At 46.2% G+C, this 20,277-nt stretch overlaps 1 pseudogene across 1 annotated transcript in view; it reads right to left on the reverse strand.

The window, feature by feature from the left end:
• LOC144807699 (uncharacterized) overlaps positions 1 to 11,555 on the reverse strand; it is a 33,251-nt pseudogene extending 21,696 nt beyond the window's left edge. Inside the window, exon 1 of the transcript XR_013606386.1 lies at positions 11,484 to 11,555. The product of XR_013606386.1 is annotated as an uncharacterized LOC144807699 (transcript). The remainder of the gene's footprint in view (positions 1 to 11,483) is intronic.
• Positions 11,556 to 20,277: the final 8,722 nt, after the last annotated feature.

Genomic DNA, 20,277 nt, shown 5'->3' on the forward strand with positions numbered 1-20,277 from the left:
ATATGGACGTGCTTGCACTTGGTTCTGGGGGTAGTAATTCCTCCCTCTCGCTCTGCCTCTTGGGTTCGTATTTTGGTTGGTTTTGCGTTTGTCTAAAAAAGGAAGACTCTCTCTATTTGGTTTGTTGGCATTACTATGGCTGTTGTCCCTTGGAGCTGAGTTTTCAGGATTAGCTTCTGTTTCAGAGTCTGTGCTCGTATAGGAACTTTCAGAGAAACTGACCCCTCTCCTGGGGCCATTTCTTCTATTTGTTTGCCACCTTTGCTTCGGTTGCAACTCCTCTCTCTGTTTTTCGTAATAGTCTTTCTGGAGATAAGGGTAAGTTGTTTCGGGTCTGTACCTTTCTAAGTCTTTTCTAAATTTATTACTTTTTTTATTTGTTAGATAATCTCTGTATCCATCTAGGTCTCCCTGGATTTCATCTAATTTATTCTTGGCATCTTCTAATGATGTACTTTCCCTTAGTTTTTTCTCCATTTCGTCTATTTCTTGTTTCTTGTTTTTCTATAATTAGTGTGGCATATGCCACACTAATTATAGAAAAACTAAGGGAAAGTACATCATTAGAAGATGCCAAGAATAAATTAGATGAAATCCAGGGAAACCTAGATGGATACAGAGATTATCTAACAAATAAAAAAAGTAATAAATTTAGAAAAGACTTAGAAAGGTACAGACCCGAAACAACTTACCCTTATCTCCAGAAAGACTATTACGAAAAACAGAGAGAGGAGTTGCAACCGAAGCAAAGGTGGCAAACAAATAGAAGAAATGGCCCCAGTAGAGGGGTCAGTTTCTCTGAAAGCTCCTATACGAGCACAGACTCTGAAACAGAAGCTAATCCTGAAAACTCAGCTCCAAGGGACAACAGCCATAGTAATGCCAACAAACCAAATAGAGAGAGTCTTCCTTTTTTAGACAAACGCAAAACCAACCAAAATACGAACCCAAGAGGCAGAGCGAGAGGGAGGAATTACTACCCCCAGAACCAAGGGCAAGCACGTCCATATATGAAGACGCGCAGCCAAAAAACTTGGGACTAGACCCTAAAACAGCAGTCATAAACTTATCCAGCAGAATTTTAAACGCTGATGAAATACGGCTGCTGGAAAAAGGTCTAGGATATGCCATCGCTGAACCAGTAGACACATTTAATCTTCAGCGGGATATAAAAAGCTTTTTTAGAAAAATCAGGTTGAATAAATTCTTCGAAGGGAAGGAAAAACCCCCTGGTAACAATAAGTCAGGTCTGAGGCCAAAATCTAAATGGATGCACACCGGCTCCATGGTCAGTAAGGAGGTAGACATTTTTGAAAAAGTAATCGAGAAAGGACTAGAAGATCTTTTAAAACAGAAATCTTGGGTAAAATACAACCTCACCAAAGAAGAGAAAAATGCATTAGGATCCTTACAAGAATGTAAAGAAATTACAATAAAACCTGGTGACAAAGGTGGCAGTATTGTCATCATGGACACTCACAAGTATGAAACGAAAATGCAGGAAATGCTAAAAAACCCTATGCACTATGCAACCTCTAATAAGCAAGAGTGGATCGATTTGAAAATAACTATACTAAATAGACTAAACTATGCGATGGAGTGATAAATCAAGAGGAATTCAATTTCCTAAAAAACGAGACTCCAGTAATACCTGCAATATATGGACTCCCCAAGGTTCATAAAAACCCTGTGGATCCACCAATGAGACCTATAGTGTCCAGTCTCAACTCATTAACAGAACCCTTGAGCCAATACGTGGACAAGTTCATTCAACCCTTAGTAACCCAGCAGAAAGCCTATATTAAGGACACCACAGACATAATTAGTAAAATCGAAAATAAACCCTACAATATGGACAGTGAATGGCTAGTGACTCTAGACATAGAGTCACTATACACTAACATCCCCCAGCAGGATACAAAAATAATGATGGAGAACATTCTGAAAGGGGAAGAAGAAGACCTTTCTGAACATGCACAATTCATAGTAGATTGTATAGATATCATTCTAACAAACAACATTTTTTTGTTTAAGGAAGATCTTTTTAAACAGATAAAGGGCACCAGCATGGGCGCAACCTGCGCACCGAGCTTAGCTTGCCTTTATGTATCAACTTTCGAGGAAAAACATGTATTTAATGAGATGTCCCCCTTTTTTGAGAACATCAAGACCTGGTATCGTTTTATTGACGACGTGTTCTTCATATGGTCAGGTAGTGAAGATGAACTAAAGGAATTCATCGAATGGATAAATCTTGGAGACAAGAATTTAAAATTCACCTCCACATATAGCAACCAAAGCTGTAATTTTCTTGACCTAAAAATTAAACATACGGAAGGTTTTCTAAAAGTAGAACTCTATAGTAAGCCCACTGACCGTAATACAATGTTACATTACGGCAGCTATCACCCGTCGACTCAAAAAAATAACATACCATTCGGCCAGTTCCTAAGGGTGAAAAGAAACTGTACGGACAAAAAAGAGTTTGAAAAACATGCCCGAAATCTGACCAATAAGTTTTTGGAAAGAGGCTATCCAAAAAAAATGGTCAAGCAAGCATACAAAAGAGCTAAATATTTCAATAGAGAGAGTATGTTTGAACCAAAAAGAGAATCCCGACAAAAAGAACAACTAGTGTGCGTTACAAATTTTTCCAATATAAGCAACAAAATTAAGAACCTCATAAACAGGAACTGGAACCTACTCCAAAATGAGAATGGCGCACCCCTTCCTAAACCTATTTATGCATTCCGCAGGAACAAAACAATTAAAAATTGTTTGGTCCATACATACCCAGATGATCAAAAAAGAAATAAGGTAAGAACCATTGATGGAAGGACCCCAGTGGGAAATTTTCCTTGTGGTTCATGTAAAAACTGCAGCCAGATTCTAAAGGGACCTAAAATGACATACAACGGAGTTAATCACCAACAAACTGAACTAGTGAACTGCGGGACTACAAACGTAATATATATGATTCAGTGCCCCTGCCAAAAAGCATATATTGGCGAAACCTCCAGAGAAATAAGAGTGCGGCTTAATGAGCACAAATCCGCCATCAGATCCAAACGGGCCAATGCCCCTTTGGCTGAACATTGGGAAACCATGAAACATAGTGTAGAGGACCTTAGATGGTGCATCATTGAAGTAGTTAAACTAAATAACAGAGGAGGTGATATGGACATGAAAAGAAGAAAAAGAGAACAATACTATATGTCCAAATTTAATACCTTTAGAAATGGATTGAACAGCAAGGAGGAATGGGACAGGATTCTCTAAACCATGAAATGGGCAAAAAATGTGTGGTGTGGCTTAAACTTGAAATAAATTGGAATAGTCTATAATAAGGGCGAGAGATATGTTTTAAATAAATCTGTTCCCTATGATCCGATTTTTTGCTAAGAATAAACATATTGGCATCCTTAGACTGGCGCCCTAAGTAAGTTCCCTCAACCAACATATGACTTAAGAGCTAAAGATACGATAAATATAGCCCAAATAAATAACAAGGTCTGAAGGAAATTAACAAAGGAAATATCCTTCAAGTAGAACAGGGACCCGCAGTCTCAATAATACTAATACTGAGTAGAAATCGATAGACTTGAACACCCTTAAAGATGGCCGCCATATTCTACTAAAGGAATACCGTTTTCTGTTATTAAAACTACAGAACAATACGAATAGGTGATAATTATAGTAATCTTACTGTGGCAAACTAGACGAGAAGGACCATTGATAAACAAAGGGACTTCACTGTAATAGTAAGAACAAAAGCGGTAGCAAACCCGAAGTAGTAATGACATTTTTAACATCTTTAAGATGGCCGCCACTTTCAACCTAAGGAATATCCTTTTTCCGCGAACAAGTGTATCCATCTAAGCGGGAGGTGATAATTTAGTTTAAACCCACTGTGGTGTATTATATAACGTTGATAAACATTGCGCTTCACGTCCAAAGCGGGAATGAAAGTGGAAACAAACCCGAAATAAAAACCGATTAAAGGGCATGATGAGGATTAAAAAGGAATACAAAGATGGCCGCTGTAACGGACGAAAGAATAGAGCCTGTCTCCAAAATAATCACAGGTGTAATGATTTGATCCAAATTGACCCATTGTGAAGCGTATATAAGAACGAGACCAGCCAGTGCAGATCAAACCCTTTCAGCAAGACGGTCACGGTAGACGCCCGGAAATCGCGGAGGAAAACTAATTCAAGTAAGTAAAATTCCCGAGATAAGAACTAAGTCCCAAATAGTGTTCCGCTAAGGAATAAATAGAATTGACCCGTAAATACTACCAAAACCGCTATCCTTTCAATTTTTGCAGAGAGAAAAGAATCCCTCCTGTGGTTCAAAGAGAATTTTCGCCACAAAACAAGAGCGAGCTTCCTTGGTTTTAAAAGAGATACTTCCAGGTGAGAACAATTGACCTGCAAATAGGGAAACAAGAGATAAAAAGCCCCGCTTAATAGCCAGAGTAAAACTTCCAACTTTGTTTCTTGGTTTTTCTTAAAGACCAGAAATTAAAATTCTACCGGCACTACTGGGCGTTGTAAAGAAAGACCGTCCTCTGCATAAGACCCGCCTGAAAAGAATCGCAGGTACTTATTCTGTATATCCCATATTGCAGGGAACTAAATAAAAAATAGGCATTTAATTTAGGATGTAAACAAGGTATTATGAAAAAGCAAGAATAATGACTAATACATGGTGTCTTCTGATAGGTAGGCACTATGAGTTCACATATCAACGGAGGAGCAGAAGAATACCAATACTGACCCACTCCATCTATGAACAAACTTACTATAGCAAGGTAAAGAAATAACCAATAAGGCACACAGAGATTAACCAGATAGAGTACTCTATGGGAATCAAATGACCTGGCCTATATTTATCAATCATTCTACAGAAACGAAGATAATCCAGAAAAGGTCACAGATCGCCAATGCCCTAGAAAAAAGCGTCAGACCCAGTAACAACCTAATTGAAGGTATGGTTTAAGTGAACATACTATAAATTAAAGCAATAGCCATAACATCCATATGACTGTGTTCACTAGGAGATATCTTAAGTTAAATAGGTATCCCACAAAAACTTGTTCGGTAATAACGAGCACGAAAGGATGCAAGTGAAAGGGTGAGACCAAACGAAGGTTGAGGGATTCACAAATATTGCATAGGCTTGTTTTCCAAATAAAGCGACCATATAATCACTGAGTTTTTGTGAAAGAATCTGCTTAAATATCTATAATATACAAAGTGTTAATGTTTGTACTGTTGAGACTAAATGAAATAAATTTAGGATTGAGAACGTATAGCGTCCCAACTTAGGAAGATTATAGTCTAACCCTGTTCTGCCACTGACTCAATACATTGAATGTTAACATATGATTTTTCTGTGTTTTTAAATTTATAGTGATTTTAACTTACACACTGTCCTGAAGAAGGTGACGACACAATATCACCGAAACGCCGCGTCGACAATCTGTTTGTGTGATAAATTTTGTTGTTTCTGAAAAAAAAATTTAAAAAAATGTGTATTTTTGCAAGTGTATAATGTTTTATGAATTGTTTTTAACATATTTTTATGAATAAATGTATGCAGTTGTGGTGTTGAACAGAGATAAATAAAAATAATTTTTTACACAATTCACATTAGAGTGCTTATAATCTTATCTATTCTAGAGAAAATGATGTGTACTAAGGTATATTGAAATAGTTGTAAATTTGTCGATCCCTCTATAACCTTAATATAGTGGTTGGCTCACCCACAGCACTTTTCTGTGACTCCCCAGAGACACAAGTCTTTTTCTCCAGACTACTTGAAAAGGGAATTTGTATTTTGTTTGCCCCATGACCTTATAGTCAGCCATAGCAGGCAATACTGCCCATTAAAGGACCGCTCCCTTGGTAAAGGCCCTTGCCTTTAGAGCTACAACAAGCTTCAAAGCTATATTAAAGGTTTCAAATAATTACTGAAGGCATAAACAAGGTTACTCAGTCAGAGAAATAATTATCATAATATTTGCAGGAGAATCACATAAAGGGAACCTCTAAAGTATATCAAAAGCCAGAATCAGAACTAACTCTAACTGTAAAGTCAATAGACAGACCACAACAACAAATGTGTGCCAAGAAATAAGAAAAAGTTTTTTTATAATATCAAATAGCAAACTGACATAGAATCTGCTTAATTGGAAATCAAGGACAAGTTCTTAAGTTTTTAGACAGAGAGAACACATTATTGACATGGTTCATGATGAGGTAAAAATGACAGCAATCAATTAATGTTCATGAAAACATGGCACAATAAAATGTAATTTAATAAACCACAAGTAACAAAATGAATAATTAATTGTGACTCTTTCCCAAAAAGCCACAAGTCATTTTACAAGGTTATTCCCTAACATAATAACTGGATCTTAATCACAGCTTAAGTTTGTGGCCATTCATCATTGACCCAATTTGTACAGGAACATTTGCTGACAGCTTATTAGTTGTTTATTAGAAATGCCTACAACTTGGACTCCTTTCCCAAGAGGGGTGGGTTGGGAGCTCCTGTCAGTCTGACTATGGAACGTGTAGCACATTTAATGATTAAAAGTGATGCTGGATTCCCATTTACTTCTTCTACAAAAGGGCCACTCTGGGTGACCTCTAGGACTGCACCAAGCATGCAATCCTTCTCCCGTCTCAGGCACAGTCATTGTGTCTGATTCAGTACAGTAGAAACTCCTAGTGTAGATGCAAGTTGTGGAAAATCCTTATTAATCACTAAAGGATTTTGTTGAAATCCTGAATTTGTTGAGAATTTGGCGTTCTAATCTGCATTGGGCTGTGGGACTATCTGGACTGAAGGCATGTTCCAATATACCTGCCTTTGATTCTGCATGCTCGGCACAGAGGCCAGTTGGGCTGGACCATTGACTCAGACATCCCATTCGGTGCCATCTGATTCATGTTCCAGTTTCCCAGGTTCCTGCAAATATCGCACAGATCATGTCTTAGTCTGCACATTATTAGTGTTTGAGGTATTTAAATTGTCACTGTTAGTAAAACCTATACCCTAAGCGGGGCGGCACTGGCCGTAACGGGCTTCCGGTGTTTCCCCGGGAAGCTGGAACAGTGGGGACCGATTGTTAGGTGCTGGGAAACATATTGGTCACTGGGGGCTGGTTTTGCTGTGGTGTTGCTATATCACCCCCCAGCTACAAAAGAGGCAGGGAGCTGGTTCGTCAAAATTGTCAGGCCTGGTTTGGGTTCCCAGTTTTGATCTTCTTCTTCTTAGTAAAAGAATTGTCACTAGAGTACTTTGGTTACATCCGGAATGTTGGTCTGCAGCCCCTCACATTTTGCTGGATATGTGCACTAACCTCTGGATGCAATGCTAAATGATGCGTCCTCCTTTACCCGGTCTTCGACTTTGCAATATTGTCTGTAAATCTGCATTAATCTCTTGTAATATATAATAAAATATTTTGAGGCGCTTCACTCTGTGGCTCTTCAATTGGCCGGTTTACAAACAACTTACACTCATTCCACAAATCTCTTGGGACAAGAATTAACAAACTTAAACTCAGCTCTCGATCACCCAGCCTGGACGAACAGGTCTCATCTCCACTGCATCCCTCCTGGATAGGCCCCACCTTCTATGAACCACCCAAACACAGGACAGGCCTCACCTCATCTGCACCCCTGGACAGGCCTCACCTCCTCTGCTCCCCTGGACAGGCCTCACCTCCTCTGCACCCCTGGGCAGGCCTCTCCTCCTCTGTACCCCTGGACAGGCCTCTCCTCTGACCCCTGGACAGGCCTCTCCTCCTCTGCACCCCTGGACAGGCCTCACCTCCTCTGCACCCCTGGACAGGCCTCGCCTCACCTGCACCCCTGGACAGGCCTCACCTCCTCTGCATCCCTGGACAGACCGCACCTCCTCTGCACCCCTGGACAGGCCTCACCTCCTCTGCACCCCTGGACAGGCCTCACCTCCTCTGCATCCCTGGACAGGACTCTCCTCCTCTGCACCCCTGGACAGGCCTCTCCTCCTCTGCACCCCTGGACAGGCCTCTCCTCCTCTGTACCACTGGACAGGCCTCACCTCCTCTGCACCCCTGGACAGGCCTCACCTTCTCTGCTCCCCTGGACAGGCCTCACCTCCTCTGCACCCCTGGACAGGCCTCTCCTCCTCTGCACCCCTGGGAGGCCTCTCCTCCTCTGTACCACTGGACAGGCCTCACCTCCTCTGCACCCCTGGACAGGCCTCTCCTCCTCTGCACCCCTGGACAGGCCTCACCTCCTCTGCTCCCCTGCACAGGCCTCACCTCCTCTGCACCACTTGACGGGCCTCACCTCCTCTGCACCACTTGACAGGCCTCACCTCCTCTGCACCCCTGGACAGGCCTCCCCCCTCTGTACCGCTAGACAGGCCACACTTCCTCTGCACCCCTGGACATGCCTCACCTCCTCTGCCCACCTGGACAAGCCTCACCTCCTCTGCACCCATGGACAGGCCTCACCTCCTCTGCACCCCTGGACAGGCCTCTCCCCCTCTGCACCCCTGGACACAGTCCTCACCTCCTCTGCATCCCTGAACAGGCCTCACCTCCACTGACCCCTGGACAGGCGTCACCTCCTCTGCACCCCTGGACAGGCCTCACCTCCTCTGCACCCCTGGACAGGCCTCTTCTCCTCTGCACTCCTGGACAGGCCTCACCTCCTCTGCTCCCCTGGACAGGCCTCACCTCCTCTGCACCCCTGGACAGGCCTCTTCTCCTCTGCACTCCTGGACAGGCCTCACCTCCTCTGCACCCCTGGACAGGCCTCTTTTTCTCTGCACTCCTGGACAGGCCTCTCCTCCTCTGCCTCTCCTCTGGACAGGCCTCACCTCCTCTGCACCCCTGGACAGGCCTCACCTCCTCTGCTCCCCTTGACAGGCCTCACCTACTCTGCACCCCTGGACAGGCCTCACCTCCTCTGCACCCCTGGACAGGCCTCTCCTCCTCTGACCCCTGGACAGGCCTCACCTCCTCTGTACCCCTGGACAGGCCTCACCTCCTCTGACCCCTGCACAGGCCTCACCTCCTCTGCACCACTTGACAGGCCTCACCTCCTTTGCACCCCTGGACAGGCCTCCCCCCTCTGTACCGCTAGACAGGCCACACTTCCTCTGCACCCCTGGACATGCCTCACCTCCTCTGCCCACCTGGACAAGCCTCACCTCCTCTGCACCCATGGACAGGCCTCACCTCCTCTGTACTCCTGGACAGGCCTCACCTCATCTGCACCCCTTGACAGGCCTCTCCCCCTCTGCACCCCTGGACACAGTCCTCACCTCCTCTGCATCCCTGAACAGGCCTCACCTCCACTGACCCCTGGACAGGCGTCACCTCCTCTGCACCCCTGGACAGGCCTCACCTCCTCTGCACCCTTGGACGGGCCTCTTCTCCTCTGCACTCCTGGACAGGCCTCACCTCCTCTGCACCCCTGGACAGGCCTCTTCTCCTCTGCACTCCTGGACAGGCCTCACCTCCTCTGCACCCCTGGACAGGCCTCTTTTTCTCTGCACTCCTGGACAGGCCTCTCCTCCTCTGCCTCTCCTCTGGACAGGCCTCACCTCCTCTGCACCCCTGGACAGGCCTCACCTCCTCTGCACCCCTTGGACAGGCCTCTCCTCCTCTGCACCCCTGGACAGACCTCTCCTACTCTGCACTGCTAGAAAGGCCTTTCCTACTCTGCACCCCTGGACAGGCCTCTCCTCCTCTGCACCCCTGGATAGGCCTCACCTCTTCTGCACCCCTAGACAGGCCTTATCTTCTATGCACCCCTGGACAGGCCTCACCTCCTCTGCTCCCCCTGGACAGGCCTCTCTTCCTCTGTACTCCTGGACAGGCCTCTCCCCCTCTGCACCCCTGGACAGGCCTCTCCTCCTCTGCACCCCTTGACAGGACTCACCTCCTCTGCACCCCTGGACAGGCCTCACCTCCTCTGCACCCCTGGACAGTCCTCACCTCCTCTGCATGCCTGGGCAGGCCTCTTCTCCTCTGCACTCCTGGACAGGCCTCTCCTCCTCTGCCTCTCCTCTGGACAGGCCTCACCTCCTCTGCACCCCTTGACAGGCCACACCTCCTCTGCACTCCTGCACAGACCTCTCCTACTCTCCACTGCTAGAAAGGCCTCTCCTACTCTGCACCCCTGGACAGGCCTCAACATCTCTGCACCCCTGGACAGGCCTCACCTCCTCTGCACCCCTGGACAGGCCTCACCTCCTCTGCCCACCCCCTGGGACCGGCCTCACCTCCTCTACATCCCTGGACAGGCCTCAACATCTCTGCACCCCTGGACAGGCCTCACCTCCTCTGCACCCTTGGACCGGCCTCACCTCCTCTGCACCCCTTGACAGGCCTTATTTTCTATGCACCCCTGGACAGGCCTCTCCTCCTCTGCACCCCTTGACAGGACTCACCTCCTCTGCACCCCTGGACAGGCCTCACCTCCTCTGCACCCCTGGACAGGCCTCTCCTCCTCTGCACCCCTTGACAGGACTCACCTCCTCTGTACCCCTTGACAGGACTCACCTCCTCTGCACCCCTGGACAGGCCTCACCTCCTCTGCACCCCTTGACAGGACTCACCTCCTCTGCACCCCTTGACAGGACTCACCTCCTCTGCACCCCTGGACAGGCCTCAACATCTCTGCACCCCTGGACAGGCCTCTCCCCCTCTGCACCCCTGGACAGGCCTCTCCTCCTCTGCACCCCTTGACAAGACTCACCTCCTCTGCACCCCTGGACAGGCCTCACCTCCTCTGCACCCCTGGACAGGCCTCACCTCCTCTGCATGCCTGGGCAGGCCTCTCCTCCTCTGCCTCTCCTCTGGACAGGCCTCACCTCCTCTGCACCCCTTGACAGGACTCACCTCCTCTGCACCCCTGGACAGGCCTCACCTCCTCTGCACCCCTGGACAGGCCTCTCCTCCTCTGCACCCCTTGACAGGACTCACCTCCTCTGCACCCCTGGACAGGCCTCTCCTCCTCTGCCCTGGACCGGCCTCTCTTCCTCTGCACCCCTTGACAGGACTCACCTCCTCTGCACCCCTTGACAGGACTCACCTCCTCTGCACCCCTTGACAGGACTCACCTCCTCTGCACCCCTGGACAGGCCTCAACATCTCTGCACCCCTGGACAGGCCTCTCCCCCTCTGCACCCCTGGACAGGCCTCACCTCCTCTGCACCCCAGGACAGGCCTCTCCTCCTCTGCACCCCTGGACAAGCCTCTCCTCCTCTGCACCCCTTGACAGGACTCACCTCCTCTGCACCCCTGGACAGGCCTCACCTCCTCCGCACCCCACTCAGCCTCAGCAGAAGGAAGTGCTGAGCTCTCCTGACATCACCATGAATGCGGGGGGGGGGGGGGGGGGGGGGGAGGGAGGGGGAATCTGATCCACAGATTCATAAATTGCAGCCAAGTGAGTTGGCAGCTCTCCTACCTGAGCAGAAACCTGTCCGGGCTCTCTCCTCCTCCTGGGGGGGGGGGGGGGGGGCAGATCTGGGGTCTGAAGATGAAGGTAACTGCTAACACAGACAGACAGGGCTCCTTCCCCCTCTGCAGTACACGCGGAGAGGCCGGAAGTGATGTCAGTACCGCTGCTGGTGCTGTCTCTGCCGCCGCTGACCCGGAAGAGGAAACCCTTCATTTCATCCAATGTGCAGCTCAGTGGTTTCATCAGCAGGCGAGGATCGCCCTCTGGTGGCCGCTGACGGAACTGCCGCCTCCAGGCTCCAGCAGTGAATACATTTCACATAAACAAGCACTTATACCTGTAAAGACCTGGGATTTCAGGTATCATAAACGTGAATGTTTTTAAGGGTCAGACAGTTCAAGTGCAGGGCCTCACACTTTGCTGCTGTAAAAAAGTATTTATAGCTTCACTTCAGATGAACATCTCCCAAACACTGATGTTAAGGACTTAAGAGTATTTAAAGAGAGGTGACAACTGGAAGTGACAGTCTGTAATTCAATGAAAATATCTGTATTTTAATGAATATATCAGAATATCAGTCAGTTTTCCAATTAAACTGGGCAGCTTATTTATTCTTTTAAATAATTTATTTGCAGTTGTTCAAATCCACAACGTCCTAGATAGCAAAGTAAACAGGAAAATACCATGGAGTTTAAGACACCAGATCAGTGACAATGAGGCATAGGTCAAAGCGACAATTGAAGGAGCTTATTTCTAATTTTCCTGAGTCTGTGGCTTATTCCTTATATTTAATATGGTTTTATATCCTCGAACAAGACTGAATTGTAGGTTCTAATTAGGTTTTGAGTTTCTGGTTTAAGAGCACACTGTCTCCTAAAATATTAAGATAGCGGTCTCTTCCAGTCTTTGTTTTTTTGTTTACAGTAACCCCCATCCTCTCTCAACAAAGATTCACTGACAAAAATAAAGCAATATATCTTTGAAACAATTAATTCCTAAGATAGGGCAACCAAGTATGAACCAGAAATTTCTCACACAGTTTACACTGTATCATAAAAATGAGTGGGTATTACTGGTCTAAAGAACAGGGGAGGGGCATTTCATTACTCGAAAATATTCTACTCCTTCACATAGGCCCCTACATCATAGTACGCTCGTCATCAATACACCGCTGATTAGTGAGTGCGTCAACTCTTTGTAGCATTGTCATGCAGGAAGCCTTGAATGCCTCGACAGCGACATTAATTTGGACGTGCATACATCAGAGCCCTCAAGCCTCACTCATCACGAGTGACACTCACACATTTGGAGGTCGGTCTGAAGTCTCACACAAACGTGGTCCATTCTTCCAAACTATGGGCATTAACTAGAAGTTCACACATAACTATTTGGCACAGAGCAGACCCTCTGTCCCATATTTTATTGGCAAAAACTTCTCGTATTTCACCTAGAGTAGTACTGCACACAGTTCAGTGGAATGTTAAATTGAATGTTAGTTAATGTTATCGCTTTACATGTGTTCTCATCATGTCTATAAATTCAGTAATGTCTCTTCCTTTGACGTTGTCAAAGCCAAATGTTAAGTGACACCACTCCTTGTGAGGTCATCAGTATTCTAATTCATTTGAAAAACTTGAGAGGTCTTTTTTTAATATCTCAATTCTTTACTGATCTTTGATATACAATCAGCATATAACACGTATGAAAGATTATCGATTCAGCAGAGTCCAAGATACTGTGTAAACTAGAACGTGTGAGAATACATTGATAACAGGAAAAACAATAAATGAAATAACCCCTACAGATAGAGGTGATGTGGCTCAGAAAATCCCGCAGATGATCAGGGAAGGAGGACGAGGGGGAACACAGGGGGAAGGGACATGGGAACAGGAAGAAAAGTCAGGGTGCCAGGCCCCATGGTCGCCCTCAAAAAAGCCAACTCCCACCACGGAATTTGTCATGAGCCAGGTACAGAGAATGAAACCAGGCTGATTGGTGTCAGCGTCTACAGCTACCCATGTAGGAAGGAACCCCAAACCTCTTCAAACTTCCACCGTTGGTCAATGAGTTAACAAATATATCTTGTGTAAGTGGCCATGTCGTGCCTGTCAAAGAGCCATGTACTATGAGACGGTAACGTGGTGGATAACCAATGGTGCAAAATTTCCACCTCCGCCACTACGAAGGCCGTAGCCAGGCAACTCTTACCATGGTGCATTATATCCTGGAATATTGACATTTTGTGAAGCAAGGTCAGATGGGTTGTCAATTGCGATGTCACCCCTAGGTTGGTCATCAAGGTATCCCAAACTGAGCCCCAGTAGCACAAAGTACTGTTCAGTCCCACAGGAAATGCAAAATGTCACAGGCCGGTGCACTACACCGTCAGCACCTCCAGCACTTGGAATCCTCTGCCATATCTGCTTTATAGATCCTCTCCGGCATCCAGTGCCAGTGGTGTAGGACCTTGAAATAACTGAATTTCAACCTGACCTCCTGCAGGAAACTGCCATAGTCTTTCCAAAGGTCATGGGAGTCCTCCTCAGAGAGTGAGAGGCACAGCCTATGCTCCCACACACAACATACATTGTGGGTGGTGGGGCTCCAAAAAAAGGCTGTCCATAGTGGTAACATACAATCCCACCATAGTGTCATTGTATCCTTTCCACATCAGGATATAAGGCAACATTGGGACGGTCTCTAGATCATAAGGGGGAGCACCCAGCATGTGTCGCAGGCTCTGCAAGAGCTGTTGATACTGTCAGTATTGCGAATGTGGCAGCCCATAATCACGCATGAGAGTAGCAAAGGGCCCTCTCAGTGGCAGGAAGGTTCTCGCTCATCAAGATGGTGGTGCTCCCTCGTCTCCTTTACTATTTTACAAATCTGCCGTTATACCTGTCATCGTCCTTTTTTTGACCTATTGATCGCCTGCTGCGTAACCTCATATGGAACAACTCGCACTGTGGGGTAGTACGTACTAAGTTATATTTACCGGCGGGTCAAGGGGGGCTGGCAGTACCTAACCTAGAGAACTATTATGTAGCACCTCAGCTACAGTGGGTGGCCTGCTGGGTGGAAGACAGATATCTAGCCGATACGACAGGAAACGAGACTCCACAAACACTGCACATGATCCTTATATGTCTCACCCGTGCAGCAGGAGGGATGGTTCATTCCCCCTGTTGTTGCAGGTGCCCACCACTGTTTCCGCAGAGCTCTGTTCCTCACCAGGCACATAAGTCGTTACGCTCCAGAGATTCCATTGCTTGGAACACCCTGTTGAAACAGAATTGCTGCTCCGCCTGATGTAGCGGATTGGCATAAGGCGGGTATACATACATTGGGAGACCTTTATTTAGACGGAACCCTCAGGCCATTCAATGCCTTAGTGTGAGAGGAGGGGGTGCCTCCAGGACATGTCCTCACGCATGCCTCATGGATTAGTCAGCGGCAAAGCAGATGGGGAGATATAATGCAAGAATTACAGACACATCTGGTACCCCAGTATGTCCATGTTATGGTAAATGGTAGTAACCCCACCCGCTGGTTTGCGGATGCGCGCCGCCAGCACAGAGCAACAGATCCAACCCCACTATGCACAGACACAGAATGGAATACAGTACGAGCCAGCCCTACATATGTTACTCGTAATGCTAGGTTTAAACTAATTCAATATAATATAATACACCGAGCATACCTCACCCCGGAGAAAATCAATCGTTACATTAATAGAAACAATGTACAATGCACTTGATGCTTCCATTTTGATGCTGATATCACACACATGTTATGATCCTGTCTCAAACTACAAAAATACTGGGCAGGGGTAACACTGCACCTATCTAACTCTACAGGTAGACACCTCTTGAACGCCTGGGAAATATGTATCCTGGGCTTAATCCCGAGAGATAAAACGCACAGAGCCAAGAAGTCGGTTTTTAGATCCAGGTCTTGTAGCAGCCAAAAGACTCCTAACAAAACGCTGGAAATCTCATGACCCACCACCTTTATAAACTTTGAAAATATATGTATTACTTTACCAATTCCAAACGTATACAGCAAAGAGCAGTTATCCATTCGTCATTTCAGTATCTATTTTTCACCCAAAGATTTGTTTCTATGCTGCAGTGATATCCCAGGACAGCCTGTGATCCATTCCAGCTACATTCAGTTTGTACTGAATATTTTCCTCTGCTATTACTGCACAAATTCTCTTACTTCCACAATATCACGATATGACGGGGCTCTGGAGTAAGAAAGGAATATGTATCCTCACATTCAGGGAAGGTACCAGCTTGATGGGTGTGCCAGGTGATCTGCTGAGGTCATCTTCTGTACAAAAGGGGGTGGTGATGGACGGAGCATCTGAACCAATCAAACACTCACACCCAGTCAACAGATCTGGGTTTAATCCATCACCGTTCTTTAGCCCACTCTGCCACCCCAGTTCATTCATGGCCATATGCAAATCAGTCTGACCCTGTGCCTCATGGGAACAGTCCAGCCCGAACTGCCAAGGTCATCTTCTGGGCTGATGTCACATCACTGAAGTCAAGTTTGTAGGCTTTCTTGCTTCCCTACCTCAGTGACGCCCTTACAATATAATATATCTACCTTTCTACATATGGTGTTCATTTCATAGCCAATTTACTTTTATTTTATTTTCATATTCTGCTTATTGGTTATAGAACAAATGACAAAGATCAGACAAACTGAGGGCTCATGTCCCCTGTAAGAAGAACAGCCAAGCAGAGCCATTATCCACATTACATAGTATGACAATATGACAAAGGCATATCTGGGGGAATTAATCCCAACCAATGCATCTTTGAATCAGACCCATAAAGCTTTGATAGGGTAGAAAGACAGATTGTAGTGTCCCCCCCTAACGCCAACTGTCCTGGGAGGATATACATTCCAGCAAGAGGCTAAAAACACTGAGAGGAACCCACAATACCCCCAGCAATATATGGGGTCTACTGTTGGTAAATCAATATAAACTTTAGTGTCGAGCCTTGTGGGACAGTTCAATATAGACATGTTGTCCTCTGATCTTGGGGCCCTTTAATCTATGCAGGCAACAAGGACCCGTCATCAGTGTCATGTATATAAAACATGAAGAAAGAGAGAGAAAGAAAAAAGAAAAAAAAGGGGGAAAACTCTCTAAAGGAAAAAGAGAGAAAGGAGAGGATGCGCTGAGGGGGTCAATCTCCATGGGAATGTCAAAGTCATCAGGAGGGAATAGAGGAAGTCTTCCAGCCTAAGTGGACCTGCCTGAAGACTTTGGCTTTCGACCCCTGGCGTACGGTTCAAATGGCTCCTCAAACAGTTGTAGAGCTCGTGGGCATGGTGGAACCAGTCTGAAGTGTCTAGTCATGGTAAAATAGTGTATGAGGGGCTTTCAGATCCGAGTGAATTTGGCATCCGTGTGGTTAATTCGAGCAGCGAGTAATTTAAGGGCCAATACATTCCCCAAACAGAGGAACCAAGTGGCGATGGGGCGAGGGTGCGGTTTCTTCCAATATAAGGCAATGGACTGCCTAGCCACCCCTAGCAAGTGTAAAATCAAGCGCCAGTCCAAGTGTGTCATTGCACTTAGTGTTAAAGGCTTAATGCCCAGTAGGGTAACTATTGGTGCAGAAAGATTAGGAAACCCCACTATCTCCCTGATGTGACTAAGGACTTCCTTCCAGAACATTGTGTGGTTCGGGCATGATCTCTATATATGAAAAAAGTCTTCTCTACCTCCCTGGCACCTCCAGCACATCGGGGGTAAAGTTGGAAACATTTGGTGGAAGCGAGTCGGTGTGTAGTACCTTCTCGTCATTACTTTGTACGCTGATTTGCGCTTTAGCGTACTCTGATATATTTTCGGGATATCCCACCATAGTCGGTCCCAACCCTCTGGCGGTATATCCTCTTCCATATCTAAAATCCATTCTGTTTGATATCCATGAGTTGTGGGGCTCTGGGAATGCTGTAGTACAGAGTATGCGTGATAAATCAAACCTTTTGAGCCCTCAAATTTATGAATCAGAGATTCGAAAGCAGTAAGTTGTCTGGTGGCCACTTGGGTGTGCAACTTGGAGTTGAGCCAGTGTCGTATCTGGTAATATTGCATTCATGCTCCTTCCGTGAGATGAAAAACCTGCCTACATTGATCGAATGTAAGAAAGTTATCACCATCAAAAAGGTCCTGAATGACTCAGCATTCGCCTTCCGTCCATGCAAGAAGTGCCTGTGGTTGCAGGGCAGGAGGAAACATAGGGTTACAAGCTATAGTGGTATTGGGGAGGGGAACATAGTCAGATCCCGGGGTATTGCTAGCTTACCTCAGATCTCCAAGACTGTCTTTGTGGGGGTAGCTATGTATGCACTGTGAGGGCAATCCCCGCGCTGAAGCCAAGCCAAGTCCTATAAAGGTCTACAGGATACGGCATGATCTAAGTGAAACCAACGATTTTCGCTCTTGCAAACCACCCATTCCGATATGTACTGGAGATGGCAAGCCCAATAGTATTCCAGAAGGTTAGGACACACCAGTCCTCCCCGGTCCCGTGCAGCATCAAAATCCTTTCAGAGAAGCGTGGTCGGGAGTTCTTAAATATAAATTTGGTGAAATCTTGTTGTAAGGATAGGATATCAGACTGTGGTATTGCAGTAGGGAGGGACTTAAAAAGATACAATATTTTGGGAAGCAGGAATATTTTAATGGTGTTAATGCGGCCAAGCCATGTGAGAGAAAGGTCCTTCCATCTATGTAGTTCCTCCCGGATAGCGCACCTATATCTAGGCCAATTGGCCGAAGTCCATGTCGAGAGCGTGGGAGTTAGATCGCGGCCCAGGTACCTAATTGTTTCATCAGTCCACTCTATCAGGATCAGTTCCTTCAGATCTTGGACCTCTTTGGTCTAAAGAGTAAGGTTAAGGGCATGGGACTTGGTGAGGATAATCCGGTATCCCGATGCTTCTTCGAAAGACCACAAGAGAGTAGCTACTGCTAGGAGGGAGGTAGAAGAAGAAGAAAGCACCAATTGAAGCAAATACGAGTGGTAGGCCGAGCATAGGGCGTCATCAGTTTGGACATCATCTCTGGACCCAGCCCCACCCTTTGTAAAACCGCCCTGAGGAAACCCCAATCCACTCGATCTAAGACTTTCTCCGCATCGAGGGACACCAGACAGGTGGGAATGTTTCTAAAATGCGCTTTTTCCACCAGGTGGGCTATCCGCCTGATATTATCTGCCCCTTGTTGCTGGCGGATGAATCCCACTTGATCAGGGTCAAAGAGACCCGGAAGCTGAGGTTCCAAGCAGTTTGCTGGAATTTTCATGTAGATCTTGGCGTCAGTGTTTAAAAGAGCAATAGGGCGAAATTTCGCTGGTAGGGAATGATCCTTATATATCACAATACTAGACCTGATACTTTTGGTGATCTGATTATCCTTGGCTAGATCCTCCTATGTCTCCATTAGGATGGGGGCATTGCCATATCTACAGGCTAATATTTCTAGACCAGGTACACCACTTTTTGACTCTTTAAAACAGAGAACACTGCTGGCACATCTGATTCTACCAATCTCTACCTCACCTGCCACCCACATCTAGTGAGAAAAGCACAGGTAGGGGGGGTTTATACACTGTAGTCAAATGAGAATCAAGAAGAGAAAAACGTGAGGAAACGAAAAACGTGAGAAAAAGAATGGTGTCGCCTCACGGGAGTATCACCATGGAGGCTCTGCAGGAAGGTACTCGCCTGCCGCCTAGGTTCTCATCATCAGCGTACACCACTCGAACAGAAATTGTGAAGTGTTAAAGAAAAAGAATAAGAGTAGGTGAAGGTGCTCGGGTGCCAGTGCCTGCTTATACACCCAGATCTGTGTATAGCAAGATGGAACCCTTACTCCGTTAAAAGTGAGCTACTACCAGCTGGCCTCCTGTACTTTATTCTAGGCTGCTGGTCTGCTCATGTTTAAAATGCCGACATGTTTCATTGCCTATTGGAAAACTCACGGCAATTTCTTCAGGGCTTGTATATCTTCACCCTACACCCATTCATAGGTATTTCTGTGAATAAAAAGACAACAGTGTTCTCTGTGTCAGTTAAATTAAAACGGCTGTCACACTCTACAGTAAGTTGTGTGTTCCTTCTTGGGCACATAGGTTGCCCTTTTCCCTATCTAGTGAATCATTTACCATTTCTCCTGTGTAGGAGGGCATACCTATACCTCCCTTTCAATGGTCTCTGTGTCACCAACTTGAATGGTATTGTTCCCAACTGCTCACGTCAGTTTCTGCAACATATAAAAATATATATCAATAATCATTCTTTTTGTTTCGATTGATATTGTTTCAGCACAATGTATGCAAGGCAGTGCGTGATGATAGTATCTATCATGGGCCATCCTGTTAAAATGTCTTATTAGAATATCTGCACTCATAGGCATGTAGAGTGTTCAATCCCTGTGTGTGCTGCAAGTCGTATATGTTTGTAGTCATCTAATCTCTAGGTGTATGCCTCTCTGCCCCTCATGTGGACTAGAGCGTTATGAAGTCTCACTGTTCTTCATAATAGTATTGTGAAACCCTCGGTATGTGTTGAAAGCCCTGTTGCACTTGAATCGTTTTACATGCATCTAGGGTCGTCTATCTCACTCGTATTGTAGTAGTGGAGCAGCCCTCTCCCGCTTCTATTTCACTTAACTTCGGGCACACGCTGACACATTTACTACCCCCTCTAATCCGTTTCGCGCTTCAGTGGGCTTACCGGTGCAGGCTGTGTCCGGGCGTTGTCTCGG

This window comes from Lissotriton helveticus, chromosome 1_2 (genome assembly GCF_964261635.1).
Source record: "Lissotriton helveticus chromosome 1_2, aLisHel1.1, whole genome shotgun sequence".
Classification (NCBI taxonomy): Eukaryota; Metazoa; Chordata; class Amphibia; order Caudata; family Salamandridae; genus Lissotriton; species Lissotriton helveticus.